Raw genomic sequence first — 22,404 nt, 5'->3', positions numbered from 1 at the left:
TAATTTCTCTGTTGGACATTACCAATCATAAAATTTCAAAATGCTCTTAGATCAATATTTTATTCAACATCGTCTTTTATTTTTACCAAATATAAACTCAAAGTAGATAAACATTTTATTCATGAATAAACATTTTAATATTTATGTTTTCGGGGTCTTTTACGTGCACTCTACAGAATGTTAAAAGATGTGCATGATCAAGATAGCTAGTGTGGACGCAAAAGCAGCGCGATCATACGGTGCGCCGTGCACCGTACCTGATCGCACGGGATCGATGTTGATACGCGTGTATTACATACCTCGCACACTCGCGATCGGATACGCGTATCAAGATCGGTAAGTATGGACGTAATTTGATACTGTATCACGATACGAAGTTATTATTTGATACGCGATACGCCGTGATCGCTCTCAAGGCGGTTTTTCCCCGATCATCAAAAGGGATACGGGTAGCGTCCACACTGATACGGCGTTATGATACGATACGCTGCTACACTACCGTTAGTATGGACGCATTTTTTCACGCGACGATGCTAGTGATACTGTGTGCCAGGGATGTTATGGATATAACATTTCGGATCTGGATATGGATACGGATACATGTCAAACATAATACCGGTTTCGGTTAGGTACGGTTACGGATGTTAAATTATTTCGGATTATCCGATAGTTTCGGTTTCGGTTACGGATATTGGATTTTTAAGGACGTGTAAAAGTAAAATACAAATAGGAACATAAATGACTTGACTTTAATTGTAATAGTTACGAGTCGTAAATTACGACTTAGCAATAGAAATACTAAACAATAAAAGCTGACCAGAATTATAAAAAACCTCGCCATATTGCGGAAAACCAATAGAACTAATTTCTTACACTGGTAACACTAAATTCAAATGTCGTCTTTTGTAGTGCTGACAAAGTTTAACGTTGTTTGCCCGTGGTATTTTAAAGTGTTATTTTGTGTTTTTGTGCGTTAAAATGCCGAAGATTGTCCATAGCCTTGGAAGGAAAATAATTCACAATGTATAAAATTATTTGTCATAGAAAAAGTCTGAGGGATTAGAAAATATTCCTTTAAATAACATCACCGACACCGTTGTCAATATGACTGGTAGGTATCGTATAGTAAGAGTAAAGCTCGCGTCAGGTTTTGTATATTCCTGGCCGGCCTTTAGATGCAGAAGACTCGTGCTGCTGTTCTGTCGGCTCGGCCGAGCAAAAACAGAAACCTGTCGCAACATATCGCACTTAGACTCCGCCCCTATCCGAAACTATCCGAAATTTTTATATCGGATTCGGTTACGGTTACGGATAGTTTTTTATTTCGGATATCCGATAGTTTCGGTTACGGATACGGAGCTCCATATCATCCCTCCTGTGTGCCCAAAGTAAACGTCCATACTTAGGATACGCGAGCTCGATACGATACGCGTGATCGTGATCGGCAAAATGATACAAATGTGGACCCAGATTTACATTCGTCCTCGATTCGCTCGCCTTTGCACCTAATTTTCCGGAACCAAAATTGACAACAAAAGTGTCCAATTACATTGCCAAAATCTCTCTGCAGTAGGAAATACCTACATATTTGAACCCTTCCGGTGCTGATTAGGTATGTAGGTACCTAGTTGCAGGGTGATATCATATTCTTAATTCTGATACAGGCTTGAAAGAAGATGAATAATCTAAAAGGGTTTCAACGCCAGCATGGTTTTACTTTAAAAATGTACAGTCAGCAACGAAAAAATGTGAATACAGCCAAAGTGCAAAACATATGTAACACAACCTTAACAATGGGCAATAAGATTCTGTATACATATTTTTGGCACTTTAAACGTATGTATACCTATTTTTGTTGCTGACTGTACAGCTCTAGTGATATTTAGGTATAATTCAACGTTAAGTTATTTTTTTTTCAATACGCGCTAAACAATGCTGAAATTATTTAATCTCTTTTGGTATGTCTGTTCTTTTGCGGTAGTGAACGGAAGGTCAACGGTCTAAGTTTGTTTAATTTTTTTCATCATCCGAGGCCATAAATGCCCACAGTCACGCGCTACTGGCGAGCGAACGTTCGATAACGTTATCACATTTAATATTATCAAACTTAGTTATTCATTTGTTTTACCTACAGCCAAGAAAATTACCTATCTATGAGTTTGTAGATCGAGAACGTTTAAAACCGTTTATCGTTTTCTACTTCGCCCCATCAGGTGCACGGCGGTCCGATTTAAATTACAATTCATAAATTGTATCCATAAATCTCGATCGCCTGCATTTAAATTAATGGCAGCAATTAAGCAGGACATTAATAATTAATTCCTTCATCAAAGAAGGATTTAAAATGAATATACCATAGTATTTATATGAATAAGTGCGTCCCTATCTATTAGGTAACTTTAAATAACGCTAACATTATAAATGTGGAAGTATGTAAGTCCGTTTGTTTCTTATCTTATCACGTCTTAATCGCTGAATAGATTTAGATAAAATTTGGTATACAGATAGTTTAAATCCCGGGGAGGGGCGTAGGATAGCTTTTAGTTTTTATCCCGGAAAAAGTATGCAAACCTAGTTCTCGCGGGATAGCGATAAACGAATTCTACGCGGACGGATCTACAAAATAAAGTTGTCGAAAATTGGTAAAACAAGGGAATGATCACAATAATATTGTATTATACATTATGTATATTTAAGAGGTATAAATTAAGCGTACAAAAGGCATCGATTGTATTGTAGTATCTGTCACACTGACGTATAACAACGAATGAAAGGACTTTTCTTAATGGAAGCAAAGAGGATAATAAAGCTCGTAAGTAAGTGTGTGTGATGCAGCTGCGTTCGCAGCATATAACGTATCTAAACTTACAAAATAATTGAATGATCGTAATGTTCCTAAACAACTTGCATTATTTGTCGTAAACAATAATATAATAGCCCTCAAGCTTTGATGTCATATCACGTCGAACCTTCGATGTCCTTCAGCAAATAGGTCGTTATGTTTGTCGAAAAAATAATAGTGGCAAAATCTACTTTTCTGAACGAAGGTAATATAAAGTATGCGTATAGCTTGTAGCGTGCATGTGGGAGTGTGGCAGCGTTCACGGATAACGAAGGCAATTTTTCCAACATGAAGTAGGCCCTTGTTTAACAAGCGACAAGTAAACACTACGTACCTACTTCGCTTGAGGCGTTTCTGCCGTACCCTTTTCGGCCGAACTCCGTGAAGTTAAACATTTTAATAAATATAAAGTTATGTTTCCTTTATAACCACGCATTGTTTCAAAATCTTTGCCAAGGCACTAGTTAATTCAGTTTCAAACGGATATTTAAGCTAAACATAATATAAATCGAAACTGCTGATCAAGGCTTAGTATCATTAGTATCTAAATCAATTATCACCAGAGAAAGTAACATCGGCTATGAACAAAAGATCCTTTCAATTCATTCTGCATTTGCTTTCAATTTATGGATGGTTCAACGTCAACCGAGCGAGTACTCTACTGCAATCTATGTGAGATTGCAGTAGTGCTGAGGCTGAAAAAATACTACGTTTCTATGTACTTAATATGTGAAGTTTATTATTACCTTGATTATAACATTGAGATGAAGTAAAAACCTACAACCTACAGCATTAAAGAAAAAAAAAGCTCTGAACCTTTATAAATTCAAAATAAATTACCTTAATTGTTCATGAATATAAACGTGCTTTTATATGAAAATGAATTATTTATCATTATTTATCTGTGCTTAATTCTTTTAGCTCTGCGTTCAATATAAAACTTTTGTACCCGTGTAATATTATAATAGTCATGTAGTCAGTTGAATTATTAAAATTTTAAAGGATTAGTTAGTAATACCTATACTTCTTATAATTAATTTTAATTACAATAATAAGCATCACACAAACTAATTCATTTGCGTGTACGAGTATGTATTACAGCCGTGGATGAGCAATTATGGTGGTCAAAATGATTTACATACTGCCGATGATAAAGGTTCATATTTGCTACTGACTATACCTGCAAAATACTTACTTAAGTAATTAAATCGTGAAAGACGGTAAAAAACCTACAATTTACAATTTTTTTTTTGTACTGAAGATTTATTTGGATCTAACAGAGTTTTTGGTGTTTATTATACGAAGTAAACGAATTAGATGATAAAATAATAATTATTATCAGGGAAGAAGGTGGTATTTAAAGGGAGCTTCAAACGCTCCGCCCCTGTTGTTATCATTTATTTTAGTATAATAAATTAAATTTAAATTAAATATTTAAGTAGTATTTTTAAAATAGTCGTTATTTTCTATCTGTGCTTTAGTTATATATCATAGTTAAGTAATATGTTGTACCTTAGTGTATATTTAAGGCAGTTGTCACTAGTGGCATATTGTTCCTAAAAGCCTGGTACCTACTGTTCTCGGAACATTTATAATTCCTATGTATTTATCCTAGCTTTGAACCAACAACCCACCGACCGATGCACTGAAGAACAAAAAGTGAAAGACAAAATATGTATAATATTACGTAATAGACTAGTTGATAATTAGAACAACGTATCTACATCATACTGCCGAACACAGCGACATTATATTACTGAATGCACACTAAACTATCTTTGTTCTCACATTTTTTTGTGTGGAGAAACGTCACCAGTATGTAGTTTGATCTTTAATAATAATAATATGAATTTCATCTCTAGGTACTTTTAAAAAACTCGTACCCCAAACTCGATAATTTTTTGAGTGAACAAGGGTCAATTTTGTCGACATAATATTGATTTGAGATACGAGATTTTTTTCGAGGTGGTGATGATTTTCGTATCTGAACTTGTAAAAAAAAACTATATATCTTTTTACTAACATGTGTAATGGGTCGCTGTTATCTAGTTAAATAAATATTCTATTGTCTATTCTATAAAAGGTCATTTTAGAACGTAATTGTTGTTAAACCGCTTCAGTTGACCATCAACCGCTAATTAAATTATGAATCATTAGTTACGGTTTTATCGACGTGAAGCTTCACGTCGCACTTAATTAGTTTTTCAATACTGTATTGCTCACTTGTCAGCTCAAGTAATTGGGTAGACTGCGGTCTAAATGCGGGATCAACAACGGTGAGACCAATTGAGACCCTAATCCTTATAATCTACTATTTTAACGTTATTGCCACTTCAGATTTTGAAAGCTCGTTTATTTTGGCGTCTGGGGTAGGAAGATAAGGCTACTCTACTACACATGTCGTGTTATGTATTTAAATTGCATCCTCCAGAGTAAAGCTGAGGTCAGCTTGCAATCTTACAGCGATTTGGCTGATTTAGTTTTGAATGCGAACCAGATGTTGCCTGAACTCAAACGAACCTGCTACGTGATTTTAAAATCGGTTGACTTTGCATAGGTTCTGAGAGTACATGCTAGACACATGGATTACTTAAACATATAATTTTTTAGTCAGCGGCGTATTATCCATCCCATTTATTAAATTTTTGTACCGTTGAAAGGCAAATTTAACTAGTTACAAAATCTTTGGCCAAATATTAGTGGCCAGTAACATTTAGTTATTTTTTTGTCGAATAAAGAAAAAAACATGTCTGTAACTTTTTAAATCGCTACGCTATTGTTAATCGCTAGGTAGCGCGGGAGGGATTTCGTGCTATGATATATTATGATTTTTTGAGAGTTAACTTTCAAGGAATGACATGGAAATTTTTACAGTGTTTTTGCAGTGCAGTGTGTGTGTTTTTGCAGTGTTTGTGGAATTAGTTCCATCTGTTGTCACCAATACATATTGCTTTTGTGAGCGTGAGCGTGACCTCAAAGATGACCCTAGACCGGGTCGACCGCCAACGGCAGTCACTAGAAAACGAAATCTGAGTGGAGCGGCAGATCAAGAAATGTCAAAACATTACCAAGCGTGAGTTTCAAGATGAACCGAAGGTTGGATCCCAGGCAGTCCACCATTTTACATGATCATCTTAAGGTTAGGAAGGTTTAGTTACGATGGATAACTCTCTCACGCAAGAGCAAAAAGATCGACGTGTCGACTGGAGCCATTTATGTCAGACAGATTCAATGGAGGTAACTCGCAACATGTGGCCTACATCGTGATATCCGACGAATCTGTATACACAGCTTGAACCCGCTTACAAAACAGCAATCGATAGAATGGTTCTTTGAAGAAGACGACTTACTCACAAAAGTAGTTCGCGGTCGAAATATCAACAAAAAAATGGTTCCTGTTTTTTTATATATATGGGTAGATGAAAACTGGAACAGTGACTCGGAAATAAAAACCCGCATTGGAATCGCCCGTAGTGCCTTCAATAACATGAAAAAGGTACTTAGCAGTCGCATCCTCAAAATATCTCTGCGCACTCGTCTACTCCAATACTATATATGGCCCATACTTCTATACGGATGCGAGGCCTGGACCCTTAAAGAGCTACTCCGTAAACGTGTAGAAGCATTCGAAATGTGGGCATATAGACGCATGTTGGCCATAAGCTGGACGCATCGAGTGACCAATGTTGAGGTCCTACGGCGTGCTGGGAGGAAACGCGAACTGATGCAGACCATCAAAAGAAGAAAGGTTGCCAACCTAGGTCATGTGCTTAGGCATTCCAGATATGGGCTTTTTCAATTGATAATTATGGGCAGTGGCCGGAAGAAGAGCTGTTGGACGTAGGAAGAAATCGTGGCTGCGCAATATCCGGGAGTGAACCGGAATCACAAGTGCCACGGAGCTTTTCAACCTCGCCAAAGACCGGGAGAAATATGCGGAGCTGACTGCCAGCCTTCACTAGTTAGAGAGACACTAGAAGAAGAGAGGTTTTTTTCCGATGTAGTGGTCCTGTAGCCATTATTCAAATAAAAGATCGAAAAACGGTCAATTGTCAATGGTATATGTTTCCGATTCGGGTGTATAGCTGTTACCACACCCTCTTCACAGTCACGACTAGGCTCTTTGTGATTGTTTTTGATCCTTTTTTTTTAACTAGCTTATAATGTGTCCCACTACAGGGCAAAAGCCTCCCCTTTCTTATTCCTCTCGTCTCTACTCTTGGCCAGCTCTTGCCAATCTGAGTGGAATCGATCCAAATCGTCCCGCCATGTCCTCCTAGGTCTGCTTCTGCTCCGGTGCCCGTCGCATGGAACCCAATCGGTGATTATTTTTGCCCAGCGATCCAGATCCATGCGGCAGACGTGTTCCGCCCAGTCCCATTTTAATTTTGGTATTCATTCCCACATCGACAATGTTCTAATTCTATCAGATCTCCGAACTACTACAGTACTGCGCTCCATAGCTCTTCTTTTTTTTTAATAGCAGACAAACGAGCAGACGGTTCGCCTGATGTTAACATCAGGCGAACCGTCTGCTGACGAATCTTGACGTTGAATCGTGACGCTGGCAAATCTTGAGTCTGGACTTCTGAGCATCAGTCCAAGACCAGATCTGAGCGCCGTAGGCTAGGATGGGTAGGATACACATACCGACGAGCTTGCGTTTCAGGGTTAAAAGAAGTTTGCCCTTCATTAGCACTTTCATGGACCAGTAGCTCCTCTAGGCATTTTCAATGTGTTTATCAATTTCTTTGCCTCATCTGTTTTCGAATGAGATTATCTGGCCCAAGTAAGTGTATTCGTCGACATAATTGTGTTACCTGCCCATCTACCGCTACCCTACGTTTGACGCTATTCGTCATTAACTATGTCTTTAACCGGTTCATCGTAAGTCCTACTTCAAGACTTGCCGTGCTTAGTTGTTGGAGCATATTTTCCAGTTCCATTGCCGATGTAGAGAAGAGAACAATGTATCAGCAAAATGAAAGTTAGTCAACATTCTGGCTCCAACATCAATTCCCTTGTTCTGCCAAGAGACCGTCAATGTCTTAAAATCCTCTTCGAGACAGCTGGTAAACAGCTTAGAAGACTATTTCACTCCCTTCTGTATCGCAAAAGTGGGATCCGGAGAATGAAGTTTTACGCTTGCTGTGCTTTTGCGATAGATTGCGCCAATGAGTCCAACATAGGTAGGCTCTATATGTTGACTACGTAGCGCAGATATTATTGCACTATGCTTAACGCTGTCAAGAGCCTTGCTGTAGTCAACAAATGGCAAGTAAATGGGCTTATTTAACTCATTGGTTTCTTCCATCACCTGGTTTAGGGAGTGAAGGTGGTTTACTGTCGAGAATGATGGTCGGAAACCAGCCTGTTCTGGGGGTTGGTGTTGGTGTTTTAGTGAACAGTTTGTACAAGTGGAACACCAAGCTAATGTTATTGTGTTATTTATGTCGGCTTTGTCGCCTTTCTTGTGCAATAATATTATATCTGAATGGCAACATTTTGTTCCTTACAGTAAAAAAAAAAACATCGTGGTGACGAAATTTCGGGACAGTGGATCAAGCAGAAGATGAATTTAAGAGAATTTTTTGACCTTCCAGAAGATATTTTTTTTACCTATTTTGGAAACTGGTTTAAACAAATGCATAAGTGCATGGATGCCGCAGAAGAATATTTAAGAAAAATATAAAGAAGCTTTTACAATTGTCTTTTGTCCTTTAATGACTAAAAATTTACGCGTACGTACGTAAATATACACGTAGGTATGTATGAAAATAGAAACGATGAGTAAACATTTCGTTTTAAGTTGTGTTCTTTGCTTATGAAACAAGGTGACGTCGGCAAAGAAGTAGGTAATCTTAACAAAGGAAAGAAATGTAACTAAAATAAAAAAAACAAGTATTCCCACGAATTAAAAAGCTTCTCCTTTTTGAAGTCGGTTAAAAATATTAAATTTTAATTTTGCGTCTGTAGACGTTATTGTTATTGTTATTTTGCCAGGTATTTACATTACAGCGGAAAACCTTTTTCCATTCTAAGAGCTTTTTCACGCTTGTTTGAATTTTACACTTGCCTTTTTACAGCCCGTTATAAATTCTAACTAGGGATTGTTTATAGAGCCGTGAAACACTCCCTGCGCACTCGTTTCTACGTCGTCGCCGGACCGGACTCGCGAAAATATCAGGGGGCTACTGCGAAATTCGAAAATCTAAGTTCATATCGTACCGTCCCCCTCACTCTCGTATTAAATAATATAAGCGTCAGCGGCACGGCAAGATAAGAAGTTCGAATTTTGCACTTCATAGTATAGAGCCGGTGCACAAAAGCTTGAATCATTATGTAGAATAGACTCGAGTATTGACAGGAACCAAATTAAAAAGCCACAAAAATTGTATTCATATACATGAAAAATATAGTTATTTGTGTCATAGGGGAGCAAAATGATGTACTTACGGGAAGGGCGGTACGTTGAATTCAGAATGTAGCGAAGGATTCTAAAATAGAATCCTGAGCGTAGACACTGATTCTAAAGTAGAATCCTGAGCGTATAATGAGGGGTTCAAGTGTTAACGCCCTGGATGAAAATAATTTTGCTCCCGAGTGACTCTTGTATACAACTTTTCACACCGAGTATGACGAAAATTGAAATAAAACAATTCTAAATATAATTAAAGAGCAACCAGCATAGAAAATGGCTTTCTTGTTTTTTTTTTCGTGCTACGGGTCAATTTGATTCGTATGGCCTAAAGATCCATCGTTCCGATTTTAATACTTTTAACACCATTTGCAGCTTTTTACTGAATTTCGGGGTGTACCGCTAGCATTAATAGTTATTTTTTGCGGATCAGTCATTTTCGAACCCTTTTGTTTACTTGTGCGGTAAGTTTTACACTTCTTGCCGAATTTCATAACTTCTTTTATATAATTGTGTGTGTATGTACCTATGCATGTATTTCTTTACAAAAACAGTGCGCAGGCGGCTCACGGTTTTTTATAGAAAAATATACTTCTAACTATTTTAATCGCGTAAACTTAGTTACTATATATTTTTTACGGTTGCACAATAAATTTCCAACTATTGATTTTACAGTTGTAAGAGGCTATAGCCCAAAGTGATTCATAACATAAATTTTAAATTGATAGCTACCTCTTGAGAAAAAAGTTCTTCACAGACAGGCTTGACGTTCAATGAAGCGAACTTAGAGGGGTTATCTTTTATTCTTATGAGGAACGGAACCCCAAAAAAGTTACTAGTGAAAGTATGCGAATTATATAGTGCAGTAGTGAGGGCACTGATATAGTGCAGTGAGGGCACTGAAGTGCATGAGTGCATTTTGAGGTGAGTGTAGCCACATATGTAGGTTTTATTGCAATTTTTGCTATGTACCTTCAACAGTTATCATCACAAACAGATATCATACATGTGGTTTATAGATTTCATTATGACAAAGCAAGCAGGAAAGCTATAAGTACGCTCTAGGCCTCATTTGTAATCTAGAATTTTTTAAAGCCTGAAGTTTTTAATGTCTTCAGTTGTTATAGTTAAATAAGTTTATGATATATTTTGAACTTTGGTATAACTAATCCTTTTATACAAGAAATAATATCTAAAACGTATTTTTTTTTATTAACTCACATCTCTGTTGTTCCTGAATACCTATCTGTTAGTATTTTCAGTAATGTAAAATTTAAATAGGTATAGGTAGTTTTAATAAAAAAAATAACTAAATTTTTATGATAAATTATTGAGCAGGAAATAAATTGAGGGCATTTTTGAACAAAACAAGCAATAATAAAATACTCAAAATACTTTCAAACTACCTATCAACAGCAAAATCTTCTGGGTGGACTATAACACCAGTTGAAATAACGGTGGTCGTAATATACTTAATTGACTTGTTCTAACTACAGTCTAGAATCTAGACCCTCGCCTTTAATTACCTTTCTCAGCAACAGCTAACGGCCCAACTTTACGATGGCCTAACAGCTAAGTTACTAGATACGTAGATGAGAACTGAACTTTAATGCATTGCAAATCCTACTTAGACTATCGGCATTCATGGAAGATATTACTTAATATTACCATATTACTTATATCACAAATCTGCAGAACATTGTTAACGTTTGTAGATAGATGAAAGATTATTAACGTAATAAAATTTAATTTATCATTTACTATTAGTCTATTGTATAAAAGCTTTCGGAATAAAAATTAGAGAATCGAGTTTGTGAAATTTCATTACCAATAAAAATGTATTTATAATAATTTGTTCAGAAGTCAAAATTCAGGCAGTAAAAAAGTAAACTAAAAAGTAAAAAATAATTATGCACTACCTAGCTGTTGCCCGTGACTTCATCTGCGAAGAATTCGTTTATCCCTATCCCGCGGGGACTATGCTGATTTCCCGTAAAATTAGCCTAAGTTTATTTAGTATAAGTACCTTGTAATATTTTTTTTATCTAAGCGTCGTCGGTGTGGGGTGACTGCTAAGGTTAACAGGAAACTAAAGTACATATGTTGTATTTTTTAAAGTATTAATTAACCTTAGCGGTCCCCCGACACCGACGACGCTTAGATAAAAAAAATATTACAAGGTACTTATACTAAATCAAAATAAGTATATAGGGTAACTTCCAGTTCTTAGCAATACCGAATGGATTCGTGCCGTTTTTAACCCCCGACGCAAAAAGAGGGGTGTTATAAGTTTGACCGCTATGTGTGTCTGTCTGTGGCACCGTAGCTCTTAAACGTGTGGACCGATTTGAATGTGTTTTTTTTTATTTGAAATCAAGTTTTCTAGCGATGGTTCTTATACATGTTTTATCAAAATCGGTGTAGCCGTTTTTGAGATATTGAAGTTTGAAGTGACAAGGTTTCCCAACTTTTCGTTGGTTAGGTTATATATAAATGAAAAATAAAATCCATATGTTTGTGTAGCTAACCTAACTGAATTTTGATGACATTCTATACGAAACATTTGTTTTATTTCTCGTAAACAGTCAGTAGGTACCTACAGTATTATTTTAATGGCCGGACATTTATGCTCAGTAACTTTGTCGCCCTAACCAACGCTATGATATTTATTTTGAGATGTGTCATATTTGAATAAGGACATTAAAACATCTATTTACTTTTCAGGATAACCCTACCAATACTCCTATCCTATCCCTAAGATAGCGTCACGTATCACGTGTGTCATCTCTCAAACATAGCGACCCTGTTCTGTTTTGAAAGAGATTAATTGCATCGGAAACAATACGAGTATGTTGTGTAAGCTATACGGAGACAAACATAAACACTAAAAAAAATTAACGCGTTCTAGTATTTAGGTTTCGGTATCAAATAAAATCTTGTTGACATTACAACTTTATTGTATTACGAAAATAGAGTACTTAATTTTTAAAAATTACCTATCATTAAAAGTAAATAGAAGAAAATAACATGCCATAAGTTTTTATATTCTTTGTAATTTCAGGTGGTAGGACCTTGTGCAAGGTCCGCCCGGATTGCTACCACGCTACCACCATCTTGCTCGCTAATTCTGCCGTGAAGCAGCAGTGCTTGCACTGTTGTGTTTCGGCGTGGAGAGTAAGACAGCTGGTGAAATTACTGGCACTTGAGGTATCCCATCTTAGGCCTCTAGGTTGGCAACGCATCAGATGTTTATGGGCGGTGGTGATCTCTTACCATCAGGAGACCCACTTGCTCGTTTGCCATCCAGTGGACTAAAAAAGAAAAAAAGACGATTTTAAGGTTGTAATTTAAATTTGTTGTAGGTAAATTACAACCTTAAAATCGACTTAGATATGATGATTCATATACCTTACATAGATCGTGTCTTTCGCCAATGCTTTTAAAAGAAGCTGGGACTTGAAATATTTTAAAATGAAATATTCAACAGGTAATAAATATGAATTTTACGTAGAAATTCTCACGGCTTACACAATTCTTACTTTTCTTTTTTTCTTTAAACTTGATTGCTTTGTTTCAAGAACTTCCTGTAACGGTCTTTCCTCGGAGCCCAATTATTTTAGCAAACCATAGCCGTTTAGTAAACGGAATTCTTCACAACAAACCACGTAAGAAATTGGTCAACCGAGCCAGACAAATAGACGCCTTTGAATACTAATAGCTCTGCTGTCGTCAGATTCAATTTCATATTATAAATCTCTGTTCTCAGACAGCTTTACTAATAAAATGATAAATTGTTAAAGATTGGCTGTCACTTTAGTGGGCTCGTCGTGCCTTTATCCACTAATATAGATAAGCATTTTATGAAGGTGAATCTGACGCCTGCCTTCCAGTGAGATAAAGTCAAAAATTATTTTATCTACACTCATATAGTAAATCCTCAATTATGCGTTCAAAAACCATAGGTAATGACCAGCATTACGACATTGGATTCTATTATGAACACGGCTGTATCGTAATGGTCATTACGAAAGAAATCTGTATCTTAATGAGATTTCATACATCATTACAGCACGGGACGGGGGGGGGGGGGCGCCGCGACCACGTGCAGCAGCAGGTCGTCACGGGCGCAGCTCGTGGGGCAGACATACCTACCTAGTTCTCGTTAATGCAGGTCATTCTCAATGGTTCTTGAACACATGATAGAGGATTTAATTATAGATATGGATAAAATATTGTATGCAACTGTACGTAATTAGGCCTTAAAACACTCATGTGACCCTATTATGAAACTCAGCTACGCCTCGTTTTATAAACCCACACTCGTGTTTTAAGGACCCCTATTACGATATAGTTGCATAAAATACTATTCTAGGACATCCTAAGTTACTGCTGCAGAAGTAAAGCGATTGCTCGGTATTCGATTTAGTGCAATTTTAAAATTAGGTTGTGTTGTGATTGTTTTTCTCCCTTTTCACTAACTCAGATTACGAGTAGCACTGTTAGTTACGAAAATTAAATTAAGAATAAGTACATTTTCCTTTTAGAGAACTCATAATGCAGCTGTTTGCTTTTACAAAATGAAATGAATTAAAAAAGTGTTACGGCGATAAATAGGAATAGGAATAGGCACATAAATAGGAAACCTGCGCAAACCTGCGAAGAAATTAAATGGTGTGTGCGAAGTTCCTAATCCGCACTGACCCTGCGTGGGAACTACAGGCCAAGTCCTCTCATCCTGAGGGAAGGCCTTATATACGTATATAGGCTGAGATGATGATGATGATTCATTGCAATATTTAAATTACAATTATGTTCATTTATAACCCTAATACCCGATACCCGTGTTGTGTCGGATTAGAATTACACCTCTCCATTTCTTCCATGGAGGTATACCATAGGCGACAGGCTAGCAACCTGTCACTATTGTACCGTTTTTGTCAAACTTAAAACCTAAAATTGCTAAAACTGGCTCCGAAGCGGTAACGTTTCGTGTGGTCTGCCTTTGGGAATACAGGCGTGATGTTTGTGTGTGTGCTTGTGTTAATTAATGTTTAATTATGATTTATAACCATGACAGAATCTACATACTCGTATTATTTATTATGTTTAAAAAAGCAAACCAATTGTTAAGCTTTTTACTTGTATTCTGTAAAGTACTTAGATATCAAATTCTATCTAGGCAGTGGGACGTGCATAGCCGGAGATAATGATGACAATCATTATGATAACATTGTTCTAGACTTTTTATGTGGATTCATAAACGTGCAAAGCATTATTTATTATTAACTATAATAATCACCATCCTACGTAGTCTAAAGTACTTACATATAGACTATAATGTTATGAGTAAATGAAGTCTGTCGGTAAGCAAGTAGCATTCATCTCAGGTCGTAAACACTATCCTTTTGAGATAAACGTCAGCGCTTTCATTGGCTCTGCACGAAAACACGTACAAATAACTTTCAGCCGTTATAGGAGACAGCCTTGTTAAGTGGTTTTATTTTTAGTTTTTCGCTTAGTTGCACATGAAAGTTATTAATTACCTTTTACTGCGAGATTAATAGGTACTTCAAATTTATCTTCACGTGCTGAAGAATTTTTACTTTTTATAGTACGTAACTTTATGAAAATATGAAGTAGGTACAATGTATTAATTAATTTGGTAATTTTTATGCAGGCTTTGTTTTGAAGTAATATATGGGTGGCTATGAACTAAATCACCAATCAGATAGTTTCTAAAATTTGTTTCAACATAATTGAGTAAAGTAGTTTTTGCAATTAAATACTCCTGGTGTTGCAGATGTTTCTGGGCGGTGGTGAACTCTTACCATGAGACCCACTTGCTCGTTTGCAATCCAGTCGAATAAAAAAAATTACAGATCTGTTCACTCACGAAGAAGCGCCCCTCCACATTTTATAATTGTAGTTGTAAACGTATCCGTACGAAAAGTCTATGTGTGCGTAGCTCGAACGTGTCCTCATGAGAAAGCGTACCGGTCAGTCACGCACACTAAGACAAACGTGTAGGTAAGTACGAGGTTTACTCTTACCTACTATTGCACATTGATAATTAGCTGTGGAGAGGCGCTCCTTCGTGAGTGAACAGATCTGTATCAGATCCTATATCAGATTGATCTAATAAAAGATCACATTATTCACTACTACAAAAAACCATGAAAATAACCAACCATGAAATAGTGGACCTATAGTCATCTACCTCACCTACGCACTTTATATTGGGCTTCAATCACTCCTGCTGGCTCATGCTGAGGCACCGACCGACTTCAGACTGGTAGAAAATTATTTTCATGGTTTTTTGTAGTCAGTTCATTTTTTGTTATACATTTTTTTTTTTCACGCTTTTTAGGGTAAATAATCTAAGATACAATCGTTTAATATCAACTGCTCGTCACCTTCCACAAAAGATTGCTTTTTCTGATGCAGAGCCGTTCATTATTGAGGAGTCCTGAGGTAACAAACATCAAAATAAAATAAAAAATACAAATGAGTTGATAACCTCCTCCTTTTTTGAAGTCGGTTTAAAGAAACTCAAAACCTAAAAGAAGAATTTAAATTAGTTTTACTATTTTTTGCTCATATTCCCTCAGAACAAAGTTTAATCAAAGGCATGTCTTAAAAAACTGTTAAAGAAACAAATTTTATGCTGCCTGAGTTCTTCGAACCAGATTACCGCAAACCATCGAATGGTCAAATATAAACAAAGGAACGTCAATTATAATCAATTCAGCTAAATGAGAGAAATTCAGTGACAAATATAAAAATAATATATAAACATATTTGTTCTATATACATATCGTTCTGTGATCAAAGACTTTTAACGTTATGTTTAATCAAGGGTTCATGTATTTTTCATAATATTTTTGCTCACAGTGAACCATGTTATGATGCTTTATATCTATAAACAACACAAAAACTTCGAAATCCATACTGATAAAATCGACTTGATAGCTTTTTATCAAATTAGGGGGTATTCAGATATGAATTACTTAATGCCTTTCAGCGATGTAATCAATTAGCGACTGGCAAGCTATTAGATACAAAACGAAGGGTTTACACCGTGAGTCGTGCCATGCTCAATATACCTACAGGTATTGATTTTTACAGTTTAGCGGTTATTCCTTTATCATAACTATCCTTACTAATATTATAGTAAATGCGAAAATGAGTTTGTTTGACCCGCTTTCACGCCTTAACTACCGATTGACATAAAGTTGCATATATCATATTAGGAGACCAGAATAAATAATCAAAAGAACACTTTTCATCCTAAAATTGAGTTGCTCACGAACACGACAGACAGCGCGCGCTACGCTATCTAATTCTTCACGAATGAAGGCGCGGGCAACAGCAAATAACAAAATAATTCCAAAAATACTGTCATCTGAAATAATGTGAACTTTTGAAACACTTCTATACTTCCTCTACAGTTGATATACAATACAATACCTTGAATCTTTATTACACCACAATATTAAGCGATACAGAGAACAGGTAAACAAGTACCCACAGAAAATTACATGGTAAGCGGCCTTATCGCTCTAGAGCGATCTCTTCCAGGAAATCTTTTTCAACAGAGAAACGTAAGACATTATTAAGATTGGTTTTTTGGAATCTTTTTGTATTTTTTATTTCAATTCCAAATTTTTACTTTTACGGTCATCCCGTAAAACCTAAATTGAAAATACAAACTGCAATATAGATGCACAGAAAAACCAGAAAAATAAGACCATCACTGGGAATCGAACCCAGGTCCTCGGTATTCCGTACCGCGTGCTATACCGCTACAACACTCATGGTCACCATCAGTGATGGTCTTATTTTTCTGGTTTTTCTGTGCATCTATATCTCAGTTTGTATTTTCAATGTAAGACATTATGTACACATATGACACATGTGTAACCTGTACCTAATGATAATAATTGTACGTGGAAATAAAAAATAAATGTTTGTTTTGGACAGTTTTATTTAATTTAATGTTACAATTAGTGGATACCTTAAACAAATTAAATGAAGCCATGTCACAGCCAAGAAATGTAAGGATGGATGGATGTATGAATGAATGAATGGATGTTTGTTACCTACTCCTTCACGCAAAAACTACAAGGTTGGCATTTATCCCGCTATCCACATCGGATCGGAATGAAATTTCGAAATCTTAATTGCTGGGTTCTGAGTCATGAATTTTGGCATAGTTTTCTTCAGTGCAATGCAGCGTCAATGAAGACCACAGTATAATGTGCAGGATTCCCACGGTTTTTTTTTGCAGGCGAACAAGCGCGGAAAAGCTAGTTATGTATAAAGTTATTTCGCTCGTCAGCATAATAATTTAATATTTCGAAGACAGACCGTTTTACTAAAAGAACTTTCAGAAAAAAATTAGAAAAAAAGCAAATCCAAATATCACAGAAAACCGTATTCATGACTGTATAATGTAAATGCTTAAAACTGTCCTGAAAAACATTTAAGGATTAATAGCTTTGAGAACGCTTCATGTCAGGGGAGAAAATATTCAATGACATATTGTCACGAGTTACATTAAAAAAAATGAAAACATGAACTTTGGAAATTCAACATGGAAAACAGAAAAGCTTTAATTTAATTTCAGCAAACATTTCTAAAACAATCACCTCTTCACATCGCTACCATACTTGCAAAATGGCTGCGTTTCTGTGACATAGGTAGGTACACATACATACATGTCCCTAAAGCCGACGCCAAATCTAGAGTGTTGATAGAGCAGCTAAAACTATCAAATGAAGAAAATTTAACTTTAACAGAAATATTATACATAATGGATATCAAGATATTGGCACTTTTACTCCCACACTATCTCGTAAACAAAATAAAACTAAGAAGGTGCAGCTTTATCTGGTGGTTCAAGAGCTGCTTTGTCGTCTCTCTTAGTTTAGGCGTTGATTTTAGGGACACTGCTTAGATTAGCATACAAAACCCTTCGACCGCCAACACCACCACTTCGAAACACCACCTCTCTTTTGAGACCTATCTCAGAGATTGTGATGGCGTTGATAATACGTACCTAGTTTTAATTTTTAGTATCTGTAATAAGGTATCTATATATAAATATAATAAATCTGTAACAACTCGATGCCTATACATTAAAAATATTTGAAGAAATAAAACTAATACTAGGGGTATTTATTAGCGTAATGGAACCCAATAAGGTGAATAAAATGTCCGATTGCGCGACTAGCTAATGCTCAATAGATGATACCGTGCTGTCACCTCTTTTCCTAATGAGAAGTATTTAAAGGTGACAACTATTGGGACAGTGGCGAGCACTCGTACATTTACCTTATCTTTTCGAAGTACCTAATTAAATGTCAGTGACGCGACGAGAAAATTTTTGTCAGACAACCCGCAGCAAAAACAACTCGTCATCCTTAAGGCGGCGAGAGAAGAAAACTATTCACTCATTCATTATGCGAGTGAATCATGCAGTGAATAGTTAGCGTAGGTACATCACATGTCAACATGTGTACTATATGTACGTGTCATCACTCAAGTCAAGTAAACATAACCGAGTATACAAAAGTAACTAACAGACAATCCGTTGGAAATCAAGCTGTTAAGGGTAATACACCGCTGCTAAATCATTAATTTTATGAAATCAAAAACTGTCGTTACTCAAAATTTGGGGCTTTTGGTCTTAACTCAAAAAGCCCCAAAGAGTTAGGACAGTTTTTGATTTAATGTGCGAAATGTCTATTACTTGTGCCATTGCCCGCGAATACCTATTCAATATATAAATATCAATGACTTACGAGTATGTAATACAAAAAATTGTCTTCATTCATTTATACTTTCTTTCTCCGTCCATTGAATGATGCTACTTCTACAATTATCTAGAGAAAAATGTAAACAAAATTGAGATAATGTAGCCTTGGATCACGTTATGATAAATCATAGTCATTATGTAACGATTGTCCGTAATGAAAATAATAACCATGATGCTTGAATTTTTTTCAACTTAAAAATATAATATAATATTATATAATATAATAATATTAGTAGCAATCTTAAAAATAATGTTAGTATTTAAAAACTAAAAACTAAGTTGGCTTTTTAATAAGAGGGCTTGGGCCGTAGTTCCCACGCGGGTTATGTGCGGATTGGGAACTTAACACAAACCATATTGAATTGCTACCAGATACTTGGCACATTTTTAACTTCATATAACATAACCATAGTGTATTATAATTTTAATGTCTATATTTTCTGAAACGTTGAAGTTAGCTGCGTACCTAATTTAAAGTGTAGGTAGGTAAGTACATTCAAATGGTTCCATAATCCATTGCGTATGATATAAGTTAAGTTATGCTTACTTTGGGACTAGTCGAGTGTCCCATGATATTAATTTATTTTGTAAATATATGGCCTATATAATTACTTAAAGGTAGGCCATACAAAAGCCTTTGACAAATTTAATAATACAAAGATTGGATAATTGCTGTCGCTTACATTAATAACATTAGGTAACAATGCCATTAATTGCTCAAAGAGAAATCTAATTATACGCCTCGTCAATGTCAAACCCTACATAAATGAAATAAAACGTAATGAAGAAAAATTCGTAGACGATACACAATTTTTTATTACCTACTGTAGAATGTGGTATTGTCGTCAATAGCAAAAATATTTTTCACCTCAGCAGCTCAAACAGGCAGGTTTTGCTATGAAAAATCAGTGAGTAAAATCGCATTTTGCTCACTCCGTGAGACAAAGTAGCTTTGTAATTATTTTTTTTAAATAATATTTGAACTTGACTTTGATCTGTCACTTTCACTTCAATATGAAAAAAGCTAGAGATAAAAAAGCTAAAAAAGCTAGGGATCAAATCGATACTAAGTTCTGTAGGCCGGTAAATTAGTACACAAAACGAGCATAAATGAACGAATATCCTGCTCAATTTTACTTTTTTCTAAGTTTTTTTTTACTTTTTAATAAAGCAAGAAGCACCTACCAACCTAATAAAAAAATACTGTGTTGACCTTTAGCATTAAAAATATGTCAATAATGAATTAATTATAATAAGGACAAATTGAAAAACAAAAACACGAAGTGAAATTTAAAAAAACATATTGAATTATATGACAGCAAAATATTTCCGAAATGTTACAATTTTCCCACTCTTTTAATAAAGTATGCAACCTCGTTGTACGAAAGCCGCTTGTTTTTTTTATAAAATGGTTCCTCGTATACTGCCTATCTCTTAAAGTTGGATCAAATATTTGTCAAATTAAATGAATTTGGAACTCATCTATTTATATTCATGTTTCAAACAATAGAAATCCTAATAAAATCATATTTAAAGGTTTATTTTTATAAAAAATATACGTTTATTGTTTTACCCTTTTAATGACTCAAAGATAAGGTTTTTTGCAGTTAAAAAGTATGATGTTACCAGTAAGTATGAGATTTGTATCGTACCTACTGGATACTTTTTCGTTCCATATTCAAAACCTGTCTACTTACCGGAGACTTTTGATCGTTGTCTGGTATTCTTAAGTGACTTTTTAAAGATATAATGGCGACCGTATGAATCATTATTGAGAAAAAGTTTTAATTGTGATTAAGTAAGTACTATATTTATTTCTTAACACACGGATTACATTTTAAAGTTTTTGGTATTTTTTGTGTTCTAAAAATATGTGGTTTTATTTTAACCTATAAAATGTTCTTGCTGCTCAGGTAAAAAGTCGTGTGTGTCACACGAGACCAAAGTTTTTTTGCATCTCGTGAGTTTCAATCCCTCGCTGATCTCAGGATTCTAACCTAGAATCACTCGCTATCGCTGGTGATTCAATTATATAATCCTTCGCTTACCCGGGATTCAAAATCAACACTCGCACCTAAAAACGACTTTGCTCTCTTGTTGCACAAATAACTATTATTTTAGTTAAATAGTAAAATATCGAAATCTAAGTTATCTTTTATTTTTCTGCAAGTAAAAAACTAAACTAGTAGGTAAATAATGGAGTACGGACTAAGTAGCCATCATTCAACGCGCCAAATCAGACTCTTGCGCTAATTTACTTTTTAGCTTTTTTACCTCGGACGGTAACAAAATTATGTAATTCAGTGGAGATCTGTACTCTTATCATAATGATCTACTACTTATCACTTTATAGATTTTACCAACCCATTTAAAACTTTTGAGAGCGAAAACGATTTGTTGTTTTTTGATTAGGAATAAAAACCATTAGGTAGGTACATTGACAGATTATAACTATTAAATCTGCAACACGAACGGTTAAAATTTTTAGAATCCTTAATTAAAAAATGTACTTAGGTAGTTAACAAGGTACTATCAAACCAACTGAATCGAGATCCATTGTGGAACCTTTTCGTAGAAAAAGTCATAGTGACATCGCATTGCTTGACAAGGGAATTCATTGCGACATTTACTGTGAGAACGTTCTTCGGTGGGTCAAGAAGCAAATGGTACGAATGTACTTGGTTGGCGTTGGGGCTGAAAAGTTCTCGATTAGAGACCGCGGATTAGCAAGCGCATGTTTTCGTAGATCATCCACCAACGAGATGGACGGATGGCCTAGTTAGAGCATCGGGTTTACGGTGGATGCAAGCCGCTTCCAACCGAAGCAACTGCAGGTACCTATACCCTCATGGGGCAGGCCTATGTCCAATATTGGACATCTTACGACTAATATGAAAAGATGATGAATCATCTTGGAAACATTTTCAAAAATGATATTAAATGTTTTTAGTTGAAGAACATTTACACACGTGTGACCCATATGACCGCGTGTATCAATATTTTACGCACAATAGTCCCACCGGCCGCCGGCCTTGGTGCTATTCTGAGACTTATCATCTCTTAGGAAATGTTCACCACATTTTATACCGCAGCCCACCGCTTGAATGAAAAACGCCTTACTAATTTTCTTGTTTTTATCTATCTGCGTTTGGAGACAAATTACTGATAGCTCGGCATTGCATTACTTATGTTGTGGTTGTACCGTTCGCACGAAAAGAAAAATACTTAATTAAAAGTTTTTCTTAATTGAGGTTAGGTACTTATGGAACCTAAACAAGTGGCATCATTATGTACATTTTTTGCTTCTAGTTCACATAAAATGTTAAA

General features: G+C 35.7%; 1 protein-coding gene across 1 annotated transcript in view; it reads left to right on the top strand.

Annotated features, from left to right (window-relative positions):
* The window catches only part of LOC141428077 (G-protein coupled receptor dmsr-1-like), a 63,797-nt gene that overhangs the window by 8,586 nt on the left and 32,807 nt on the right, over positions 1-22,404 (top strand). The window lies entirely within an intron of this gene.

This window comes from Choristoneura fumiferana, chromosome 5 (assembly GCF_025370935.1).
Source record: "Choristoneura fumiferana chromosome 5, NRCan_CFum_1, whole genome shotgun sequence".
Taxonomy (NCBI): domain Eukaryota; kingdom Metazoa; phylum Arthropoda; class Insecta; order Lepidoptera; family Tortricidae; genus Choristoneura; species Choristoneura fumiferana.
The sequence above is the reverse complement of the archived record's forward strand: the minus strand, read 5'-3'. Positions and strand labels throughout refer to the sequence as shown.